The sequence below is a fragment of the Haliotis rubra genome, unplaced genomic scaffold (assembly GCF_003918875.1).
Source record: "Haliotis rubra isolate DU_JTF1 unplaced genomic scaffold, ASM391887v1 Scf655, whole genome shotgun sequence".
NCBI lineage: Eukaryota > Metazoa > Mollusca > Gastropoda > Lepetellida > Haliotidae > Haliotis > Haliotis rubra.
Window position 1 is genome coordinate 466,355 of NW_025767363.1, and position 12,246 is coordinate 478,600.

The 12,246-nt window shown below is 40.3% G+C and overlaps 2 protein-coding genes and 1 long non-coding RNA gene across 3 annotated transcripts in view; 2 read left to right on the forward strand and 1 right to left on the reverse strand.

The window, feature by feature from the left end:
• Positions 1–12,246, forward strand: part of LOC124257273 (protein draper-like) — a 200,260-nt gene that overhangs the window by 155,927 nt on the left and 32,087 nt on the right. The window lies entirely within an intron of this gene.
• Positions 1–12,246, forward strand: part of LOC124257271 (platelet endothelial aggregation receptor 1-like) — a 57,122-nt gene that overhangs the window by 19,363 nt on the left and 25,513 nt on the right. The window lies entirely within an intron of this gene.
• LOC124257285 lies at positions 619–9,232 on the reverse strand. The gene is made up of 3 exons (XR_006893230.1): positions 9,222–9,232; positions 9,178–9,186; positions 619–689 (listed from the first exon to the last, which is right to left on the reverse strand). It is a non-coding gene; the product is annotated as an uncharacterized LOC124257285 (long non-coding RNA).

The following is a 12,246-nucleotide window of genomic DNA, read 5'->3' on the forward strand; positions in this document are numbered from 1 at the left end:
TGATAAAACACATACAAGGAGTAACGTTGTACACAGTGATAAAACACATACAAGCAGTAACGTTGTACGCAGTGATAAAACACATACAAGGAGTAACGTTGTACACAGTGATAAAACACATACAAGCAGTAACGTTGTACGCAGTGATAAAACCAGTGATAAATTATGTGGAATAAGCAGCTGTAAAAAGATGAGTTTTAAGAGCTTTTTTAAAAATGCCCAGTGAGGATGAACTTCGTAGGCTCATTGGTAGACTGTTCCAAAGATTAGCTGAAATGCTGTCAAAACATCTGTGGCCATACGTTACTGTACGTGTCTTTGGTTGACAGAGACGGGATTCAGATTCTGATCTGAGTGACCTGGTTGGATGATATGGCTCAACAAGTTCCTGAAGATAGTATGGGGCCAAACCGTGGATACATTTATAAGCATACATCAAGATCTTATACTGGCATCTCTGTCTGACTGGGAGCCAGTGTAGCTTCTCTCTCACAGGCGTAATCTCCTCACGTCGGCCAGTTTTGGTAATGAGTCTAGCCGCACAGTTCTGCACCTTCTGTAGACGACTGGTGAGGGTTTCAGGTAGTCCACAGAGAAGACCATTTCCTTAATCCAGTCTAGATGTTACTAAAGCATGTACTAGAGTCTTACAACAGTCTTCTGTGATGTATCTGCGTATGGCTGAAATGCTTCTGATCTGGAAGTAGCATGACTTGGAGATGGCATTGACTTGTCTCTCCATTGTCAGTCTGCAGAGATTAATCATAATTATCCTTAGAAAGTTTTAAATTTGGCATCTTAGAAAAGAAATACAGTTCGCTCTTCCACCATGTATAGTGTAATAAAGCACACTTTCGCCCTGAACTATGATGACGGACACAAGCGTCCTCGTGCTTTAACTATAATAGTTCAGGGCGAAAGTGTGCTTTATACATGGTGGAAGAGCGAACTGTATTTCTTAAGTAGAAATGATTTCTTTGGAGTCAGGATTGGCCTGGAAGCTTCTATTTCAGCGCGTTTGAAAGCAATATTTCAGCATTTAGTTTCAGAACAGAACCTTTAAACTGTTGTCACATCTCACATTTCATGAAGAAAGTTTGAGCACGTCTGACGAGACTTATGCATCAATAAGGGAGGTGGGAGTCCCCTGGAAAAAAGTATGCACAAAAACTCTCTCATCACATGTCCCGAACTTCCATGAATGTTTGAAAACCCAGACATATGACATTTCTCTCCTGTAAATGGACGTCCCATGATACGGCAGTTACCTAAAGTGAAAGCATCAGCTCTCTACATGGCTAAGAGGAGGTTACTGTCTCCTTCTCTCTCTAACATCTCTGCAGAGATAAATATAAGTGAGCTCACATTTCTGTTTTCTTTTTGATGCATAACGGTTGGTTGGTGATATGTATGAAATAATTGCTTTATATCTACAAACTGACAGGGAAATGGCCTATATTTTCTGTCTCGGTTATACATACCGGTTACTCTGTGTATTCAGTAACACAAGGCCTAATAAACATCTTCCTTGCTGTCTACAATGATCTTTCAGTCCACATGGGCTGTTCTCCTGTTGCATGCTGACCATCCTGCTACTTGTCACTTAACCGGCAAAACATCGTCTTGGATCCACCATCTCAGCTTTGCTGCACCCACTGCTGTATCCACTGTCAACAATCGTCGCCTGTAGTTTCAAGACGAAACAGACTACGACTTGGGATCAAATCATAGAAGACCACAGACAACTCCCTTAAAGGAAAGTGGGAGAACATAGTGTCTTGTTTAAATTGACTGTTCAGTCTGTGCTAATGTTTGTTTTCATGGTGACGTGTGATAGCTTAAATGAACGATCAGACATTGTACTTGGTATAGTACGAAGCTGCACATGGTATAGACTTCAGTTAGGTGACAATTGGCAGGTTCCTGTACTCCCAATACTGACAAACAATCGTAAAGCAAACTGCCGCTCGTGGTATGGAATTTCGCTGAACATAAATGATTCGCGAGAGACAGCGCCAAAGATTCAGGCACCTATCCCCAGTGACATCTATAGCAATACAGACGACCAGTTCAAAACTGATTAACATCATCGGCTGCGACGTCAGTGGTGTTTGGGACACAGAGCATTGCCTCAACAGCGATGGAGACGTGTGCGGTTTAGTGAAGAGTCATGTTTATTTCGCTTGGGGGTACAGACAGAAGAGTCGTGGGAAAGGTTATATTCAGAACTGTATACACAGTGAAATCTGTCAAAGCCGGACACTGTGCAATACGGCTTTCTCAATACGGAGTCTTGTTTTCAATTTCTCATTAACGCTTGCTTTATAATCCGGACTCTCTCAATTACGGAATACGGATTAAAATGACAGTCCCAACAATCAATTTGCTATAAAAAAAATGTTTTGTAATCCGGTCTTAGCTGACTAAAATAACAGTCTGTTGAATACATCTCGGTTACTTCTGTTTTGGTGGTATCTTCCCATAAGACAGACCTCCCAAAAGACAGACCACCTAAAACAACACATTTTATGGTTGGTTGCGTAATGCCTAATTAAGCTGTACCCTTGATAACACTGGTATGTGCCCAGATAGAAAAAGACAACATTAGGTATTAACTAGGGATGCTACGATGCACAGATACTTTTCCTAAACGATACAATTGTACATTAAGTGGACAGGCTTGGTGGCGAGAGTGTAATACTATAGGCTGAAATCTCCCATGCCGGAAGAACGGATTTGGCACACGACAAGAGCAATGTCTACGACACAACGTCACACAGATGAAATTCTTCAGCCGTATTTCTCTGTTGCCTTAGAGGTGTACCATTCTGGAAATAAACGTTATTACTATTCACAGTAGCATAGGGTAATCTTGTCGTATGACAGCCAGATATGAGGTAATGTATCATAATCAGGTTCAAATTACTTTCTAGAGAAAGAGCAACTTTCTATATGCTGTGTGACCTTGTTAACGTCATCACTGGGAAGTTGCAGAGATGGAAAGTGTTCTATTCAACAAACTTGAAATTATGGAGAAGCATTATATAAACATGCTGACATTGTCTCTTAAAGACAATTATAAGGTAGACATGCCTAATAATAGAGATATAGAGGTATTAAAGTACACAAATGCAAATAGCATATGTCGAAATAACCCACATCGGCCGAACTGGGCGTTCAGTGGGATGCGTAATAGGATATCCAAAAAAGCATGTTTACTTGTAAAATCGGACAAAACTTAGAAAAAATACGAATAGCTGCTGAAAACAGTAGATCAGACTATAGATGGCAATCAGTTCGCTCAGCCAGGTATGACGACGGACCGTCGGCTCACCTGGCATGAAATGCACGTGCTGCCTACAGGCACAAGATGTCATCTCAAAGATAGGTTATGTTTTTTCATGTGTGTTGACTATGTCTCATCTATTGATTAACATCTTACGTGTTTTTCTTTCATAAATGTTACGTTGAGATATGTAGAAGAGTATGATACCCATAGAAAAGCTTAATTCAGCCATCTTATTAAATGTCTCAAAATATATAGGTGGCATGACCACCCGAAGATCGACAGGACTGGATATTATTTGTAAGTTGTTATGACATGCTACTTCCCCAGTTTAATTACCCTAAAGGATTATCTTATTTTAGTTGATATCTCTTTCCCCCAGCCCGACCCCAACCACCGACTGCGACATCCGTCCTGGTATTGCTTTTGTGACGACCCCTCCTACCTGTTTGTTTTTATAGTGATTGTGACACTCCATGGTAGCTACATCCTTAATAGTTTCAGTATTAAAGCAATTATTTTTTACGACAGCTATAATTTATAATGAAGCTAAGTCTAATTTCAAAATGGACAATTAAAAAATGTCCTTTGCCATACAATACCATCGCTCACTAGTTTGCATAAAGCCATGGTCTGTTCCAAATAAGTCGCTTTGGACTTAGAAACAAATCACATTGCTCATTTCTGCACTAATCTCTCCTTAGTAACATCCTTATTTTACGTTTCCTATCTCCCTACTACTGAGACTGTAGTTAGGCCGAACTTAGTTTAACAGATATTTCACACTTACACATATTAGTAACATAAATTGTAGATATGAATGTGAAAAAAACAGTTTTTCCTATTTCCGACAGTTCTTTTAGATGCACCTGTAGGAAGATGCAATATGAGGTATTGAAAAGTAAAAGTCAAATACACTTTGACGCTCTTGGTAAAACTTCAATTCAATAATCCACGAAAGAAACTAAACCATGTTATGGTATAACAGCTTTGCAAAGATGTATATAATGATGGTACCTTGATTTTTATAAACAAGCAGAAAATGAAAGTTAACCCATTGGTTAACCTACAAACAAAGACTGATGAAATGCCAATCACCTTAAAGAAATGTGCCTCTTTTTCAATTTACTGGCTTACTTTGACCTACAAGGAGGTATAAGACGTTTAAGACGCATGCAGGGTGCTGTCATGTTGATATTCTGTACGAGAGAAGAAGGCAGGTAAAATGATCAGGCCATGCCAATTTATAAATGCTGAAAGCTGTGCTAAAATATGGTTGAAATATAAACTGTTCCGCCTCCAGTGCCTTTTGATCCTCTGGAGTCTGTTTCCCGTAACAATCTTGATGTCTTGATGTTATACGTTACTGATCAAGATTCAATTTTTAAGGACAATCTTATTATGGCTGGGAATAAAGATATACATGTGTAAGTACACGAACTTTATGGACAAGCAACACAGGTCGGAAAAACGCCCAACACGGGAACATTGATCTAAAGGAGAACTGTCAGGTCTGGGATTGAGAAACGGAAGATACTATGAACCCGTGTGATTGAAACACACACTAACTTTCACTTTACTTTTATACGTAAACGATACAGGTTTACATATTCACCAATTGAAGACACAGGGATGGTAACTTTTACTTGTTTGACAAAATCACAGGTATTTTCAGTTAGAGAATGATGAAATACGCATTATACTTCAGTCTACCATTTTCGTAATGATCTCTGCACGTGAACAAACTGTGATGTGATTGGCCATTTTCCACATGCTACTTAATCTCATCCCAACCTACCAATCAGCTCTGCGATGTGTGGGGCAGTTGATTCTGATAGGTACTGCAGATGGTTTCTGACATGCAATACGATGTGTGGGGCAGTTGATTCTGATGGGTACTGCAGATTGTTTCTGACGTGCAATACGATGCACACCCATCACGTAGAAGTGTAGTTCAATGTAGTTTCAGCTGCAAGGTTGGCTGTATGGCGTATGCGCCATTTCTCATTTTGCTATACATCTGCTTCCACCTAATTTTCATAGCTTGTTGTAAATTGGTTGCTTATCGTGGATGTAGTCACTCCAGCCATCATCTACATCGAAACGTCCCTAAATACTGTCGCTGAAGAAGTTGTGTTCTACAAGTTAACTCACACATTTCTAGAATGTCAATAAATCAGCTGCCAAGTACTTTGCGCTAAGTTATCCACCTGAACTAAAATATTGGAGCCATGTGGAACTATAGTAACGAGCAGAAAAATTGCGACAAAAAACTTGATTCTGTAGACTCGATCCTACAATCAAAAAAGCCGAAATACATTGTTTCTAGCCGCCAGTAGCTTGCCTCGTTGGTATGGAATTACCTCCCTTGGGTTCAGGGATGGCTTGATCACGTGGCCTCGTTGCTAGCAGACGATACCGAAGCTTTGCCATGACGTCACAAAACAACAGAAATCGACTCTTGGCATATTATGAAGCAGGTATTACATCCGTAACTAGACTTGTGAAACTGACGGGACTGCATCGGGCCTCTGTTTACCGAAATTTGAAGAAATTTGACGAAGGGTTAGGGACAGAGCAACAGGCTGGATCGGGACGTCGTGCTACTCTTGGGGCAAATGACAGACGACGTATCGCGGCGGCGTACCCAAACTGGTCTGCAAAACAGCTTGCTGTGAAGGCGTCAAGTCAAGGAACCCCTAAGGTATCAGAATGGACAATCAGAAGATCTTTAAAGCAATCTAGATATGTCAAGCGAGTGCCGAAGAAAGTTCCATTGATGACAACAACACATATCGAGAAAAGGCTTGAGTGGTGCAGGGAAATGCAGGGTACAGACTTTTCAAATGTGATTTTTACGGACGAATCAAAGTTTCAGTTTTATAGGATCACAAGAAAGGGGTGGTCAAGAGGTGGACGTAGCTGGAAAATCATTCCGAAGTTCTCACCCAGTATCATGGTTTGGGGTGGTATAGGCAAACTCGGGTAACGACGCAGCTAACTATTATAGTAAGGATGGATTCACGCAAGTACCATCAACTTATACAAGAAGGCATAGTGGAATCCCATATAGGATAGAGTGGAATACCTTTCAGACTTTTACAGGACAATGCACCTGTACACAAGACAAGACACACCTGTAACTGGTTTGAAACGAGTCACGTGACCTTAGAGAAATTTCCAGCGGCATCACCAGACCTGAACCCAATTGAAAATGTGTGGCAGATTATGAAGGACTAATCTCATCAGTCAAATATGGGTGGACCTACCCCAGGACTACATAGACAATTTGATTGACAGCATGGGACGCCGTATTCAGCAGTGCATCGAGAGAAACGGTGAACTAACAGACCATTGACTGGAATAAATGTAAACTTCAGTATCCAGAGTGGATGTATGAAAAATATAACTGAATTTTTCAGTAAATAAATTTTGAAACTACGTCCGTGCAAAGGTGCATTTTTCTGCTCGCTACTGTACATACTCCGTTTCATGCCTGGATCTGTGTATGCCTCTCCACTGGATAGTATGAAATCATCAGTCAGGCTTTCTTTTGTTATTCTGAATCTTTCTGCACCGATCTGAATATGAAACTGATGATGCGGTCTCACTTTTCTTCTTAATTTTGAGTCAGACTTTGATAAGACAGTGCAAGACTTTATTAAATCTCATATGTGAGATACCAGTTCAGATTTTCCTGTAAGTGAAGAGCTTCTTTCAAGGGAACTTACGACTGCAGGAATAAATTATGCTATAAACTACCTAGAGAGCGGAAAAGCTTCAGGAGAAGAAGGAATATTACCTCAGGTGCTGAAGTGTTCCAGTGACGTGCTCATATATTATGTACGTGTTGCGCTGAATAAAATATTTGAATCTGGAAACTTTCCTACAGTTTGGAATATAGGTATGATTGTCATTCTCCACAAATCAGGAGATAAGGCAGGCCCTAACAATTACCGGGGGATTTCGATTTTGAACGTTTCGGGAAAATCATTTACAACTGTCTTAGAAAAACGTTCGAAGTCTTAGATAGAACTGAACGACTTAATATGCGAATCCAAGCTTGCTTTAGGTCTAGTTACTGTTCCACCGTCAATATATTCCCATTACAAGCATTGATCGCTAAATATATCATACTGAGTCAAAAAAGAAACTTCACATCCTTTCTTCAGGGCACTATAAAAGAACAAGAGATGGTAAGATGGTTAAATTGTTATTACTTCATTGCTGAGATCTGTGTGATGTACTCGATACACTGACAGTGCCATAATCAGTTCCATTAGGCTACGCCGCCGTTCCAAAACAGGGGTATACAGAATGTCAAGTCACAAGAATAAAAATGCGAAATTTCTCAGTTCAATATCGTGTATGGCCGCCCCGCGCGATTCTGCGCCATTGCTCTTGCAAGGCAGCGCCAAGTTCCTGCAAATTCTGAGGTTGGTTCCTGAGACCACGAAGCCTTCTCCCAAGTGTATCCCAAACGTGCTCTATTGGACTAAGGTCAGGGGACCTCGATGGCCAGTCCATGACGGTGATTCCAGCGTTTTGAAGGAAATTTCGTGTCAACATCGCGGTATGCGGCCGCGCATTATCATGCTGGAACTGTAGACCTGGGCCATGAGCCGCCATGAAAGGAACGAGTTCAGGGGTGAGCACCTGGTCGCAGTAAGCAGCAGCTGTGAGGTTTCCACGGATGACCAGATGTCGGGAACGGTTGTTCCCACAGAAAGCACCCCACACCATGCAACTTCCGCCCCGAATCTGTCGACTTCCTGTACACAACATTGGGCATACCGTTCACGATGTCGTCTCCAGACTCTATGCCTACCGTCCGCGAATCTGAGGGTAAACCTGGATTCATCGCTAAAGACGACTAGATTCCAATCTCTCTGGGTCCATCGGAGGTGACGTTGGGCCCACAGCAGACGCTGACGTTGATGAAACGGCGTCTATATTGGCCCACGATATGGACGTCGAACGTTTTTCTAGAGTCGAAAGATAGGGATCCCATTTCGGATACACAGATGTATCATCAGAGAAAAATATTCTTTATTTTTCCAATTACATTTTCTGAAGTTTCTTTTTTGACTCAGTATATTTGTGCAAACCACGTGGTTTCACTGTGTCTTTATTGACTTTAAGAAGGCCTTTGGCTATGTGAACGGAAACAAGTTATTATTCAAATGAGCACTAAAGGGTTGTCATCGGAAAATGTTTAATGTACTTAAGAGTATGTATTCATCAGTTAAATCATGTGTGAGATCAAACTCGAAAGAACAGAACGAGTTACTTTATCGCATCAGCAGGTGTCCGACAAGGATGTATTCTTAGTCCAATACTTTTCACCCTTTTCCATAAATGAGGTTGTCACTGTAAATGTGATCACAGGAAATGTATATTTGTTGCACAGACTATTTGTGATATAATGCTATCTTTGTTTGCCGATGTTGTTACAATGTACTGTTTCAGCGTTACAAAAACCAATTCAATGTGCTCCAGTCTTTCTGTGAAAGAGGGGGATTTAAAGTCAATCTAACTAAACCAATGTTATTATATTCAGAAAAGGAGGCATTGTTGCTAAACGTAAGAGCTGGGTTCTAAACAACGTATATATCAAAATTATATTATAAGTATTTAGGATTCTTGTTTTTACCAACTTTAAATTGGGCAAAAGCATGTCAAACGCTAGCAGTTCAAGCTTCACGTGCAATGATACGTCTGTTCACATTATTTCCACCAACAAGATCACTAGCCTTCAGACTGACCATGGTGCAACAACTCGGCCATGCTCACGAGCTTACAGAGATCTTGACCAGCGTCTCAACCGACTGAGACAACAACTTGAAAGTGGAAGAAGATCACCTATTCAGTTCCTGGACGCAGCAGGTCACTTACTGAAGCTTCAATAAACTCAGAAATCCATGAACTCCAGTACAGTGTACTAGTTAACAGCCAGTGCCATTATTGTATTATATTATAATATGATTTGCTGTGAATAAAAAAATACGAAAGAAAAAACATTTTTTTATATCTTAATGCCAAGTTGTTAATGTGCTACTAATCAAATTAAAGGAAAACTAAGGGAGATTCCATTTATATATGAAGGGGGTACATATATTACTCATGCATGAAATAACAGTCACCAGACCATGAATTGTTGTTTTGAGACTGTAGGCGAAATGGGAACATGCCCTGACTCAGCACAGTGGTTAAAATCGTTCTCCCGTCATGCCGGAGAACTGAGTTCGATTTCCCGCATGGTACAATGTGTGAAGACCAGTTTTGATCTCCCCACCGTGTTGTTGCTGGAATATTGCTAAAAGCAGCGTAAAACTAAACTCAACCCGTTTCTGTCGGGGTATACAGATAACATCATCGATCGATATATTGGAAGGGGACATAACTCTTGAAGGCTTAAAACTAGGTTTGAAGGGATTTGATTTCTTCATGTTGTTTTTTTCATTTTATGATGTCAATCTTGTCAAATAAATAACTAAATCAGTTTTTACTCTTAAATGACTTTTTACCAAGGATTTTTCCTATAATCTTTTCTACGGAAATTCTGTATATAATCATTTTTTGCCTTTTATGTCATTTTGAATATACATTTTGATTCAAACTATACACTTATGAATGCTTGAAGTGTATCTACCAAGATTCCATTTAATGTTTTGCAATCCACTTTTAGTATTACCCGATGGTCCTGTCGGGGCCGACTTTTCATGGCCCGAGTTTCAGGCACTCCCCGGGAAAACCAAATCGAATTTCTGTGTGTCGCTCTAATCAAACAAGGCGTAGTGAAAGGCAACAATACCGGGTCCAACCTCATTGAATTAGGGGCAGTGGGGTAGCCTAGTGGTTAAAGCGTTCGCTCATCACGCCGAAGACCCGGATTCGTTTCCCCACATGGGTGCAAGATGTGAAGCCCATTCCTGGTGTCCCCCGCCGTGATATTGCTGGAATATTGCTGAAAGCTACGTAAAACCAAGTTCACTTACTCCTTAATTATGGGAATTGGTATCGGAAATTTTGTCATACTGGTAGAGAGAACATGAAATGTCTCGGACCAAACATATTTCATGTAGTTGACCCAGCATATATTCAAGCTACTGAGCTGACTTTGAAAATCGTCTTTGGACCAGCTGAAGGAAAACAAACCATCAATGATTTTATGTTTCTGTTTCTCTTTCCGGAAATATTGAAAAGTGTTTTATGTTTTCAGAGATATTTACATTTATTTGCAAGTGAACGTCCAATGTCTGAAAGGAGATTTTCATTACACTTTTTTATGTATCAGTTTGAGAAAGAATTTGTCAACGTGCGGTGTGTGCACATGATACTTGATATTGACGTAGTTTCACAGGGGGTCATAATGTCCATGTATGTCGTGTTGAACATGATCTTGGTCTGTGTACCTCAATGATAATTGTGCTGAACGATGACACCACTGTAAACTGTAGAACGTAGTCAATGTAATGGTATGTCATGGCGTTTTCGGGTTCTACAGAAACCAAGTCAGAATCTCGCAGATGGAATCAAGAGAGCTACGTGTTGTAGTGAGAATACACCCCTGTTTTTTATACCTGAACTGGTACATGTATACATTTTCTGGACAAAGAGTATAGTACTATTCAGGGTGGCGGCACGTCTTCTCATAGCTACATGCACAATTGTCCTAAAGGTGCCTCCATATGACGAATAAGTTACACAACGCTAAACGTCGCAGACACGGTATATTTGTAATGTTATGCAGAAGATCAGTACAGAGTACGGCTTTTACAAACTACTGTCTTCGTTCGCTCGTTGTTGAAGCGATTTTGATGATTTATTGTTTTTGTAAAGGGTTCATTTCACTCACACTACACTAAAACCTTGCTCTCCTCTTCTTAGTGTTCACACTTTACATTTGCTTGTCACGTGTTCAGTAGTTAAGCTGTCAAAATGCCGATAACATGTTATTCATAAAAGACAAAGTTGTTTACCAGTCGTTGTGAAGTTGCGATGATAGGTGCTAAGTGTGGGTATGTATGCAATATGGAATCAGTAATGTCTGGTGAATGCAGTGATATCATGTCTATATTGCATTTGAAATATATATTTGTAAATAGTATCAACAGACACACAAAGCATCCCGTGTGAACACAATCGACACCTTTCACACAAATGTGTAACTATAGTGCTTTTTTACAAATATTAAAGTGTATATATGGTATACTTTGCTGGACATAACACACGCATACATACTCAACATTTGAAATGACTGCATAAGGTATTTGTTCACACAAAACACTTAATGATGTATGACTCATGAAGGTCGGGTTAGAATATTGGCCTTCAGTAACCCATGCTTGTCGTAAGAGGCGACTAACGGTTTCGGATGGTCAGGTTCGCAAACTTGGTTGACTCATGTCATGGTATCCCAATTGTATAGATGCTCATGCTGTTGATCCGTGGGTTGTCGGGTCCAGGCTCCAATAGTTACAGACTGCCGGCATATAGCTGGGATATTGCTGAGTGCGGCGTTAAACAACAAACCAACCATAAAATGTATTCACTTACAATTCATTTCGGGTTCAATTTCATTTTCCTGAAATAGAGACTCAGGTTTGACATTCCAGAATAGAAAATTGAAAGAAGTTTCATCTTTCATAATATTGCATTTAATTTCCATTGAATTATCTGAACTGGGTTCAAGTGTAAATGTCACGTCTGAGACTTGGGTGTTTTATCAATGTGTAGAACGTTGTTTATGAATTATAACCCTATTCACGACAAGGTGCGAACTTTGTACTCAGATACATTATAACAGTCTGTCATCGTGTGATGTCCTAAAAGCTTGTAACATAATACGGTGTACACTCGTCAGTGTCTATTGCCCTTGGTAGTAGGGCCTACTGTACTGCGCTGTGCATATGATGGCGCCACCCGCCCCACCAGGACAGACATGACTAATACAAATT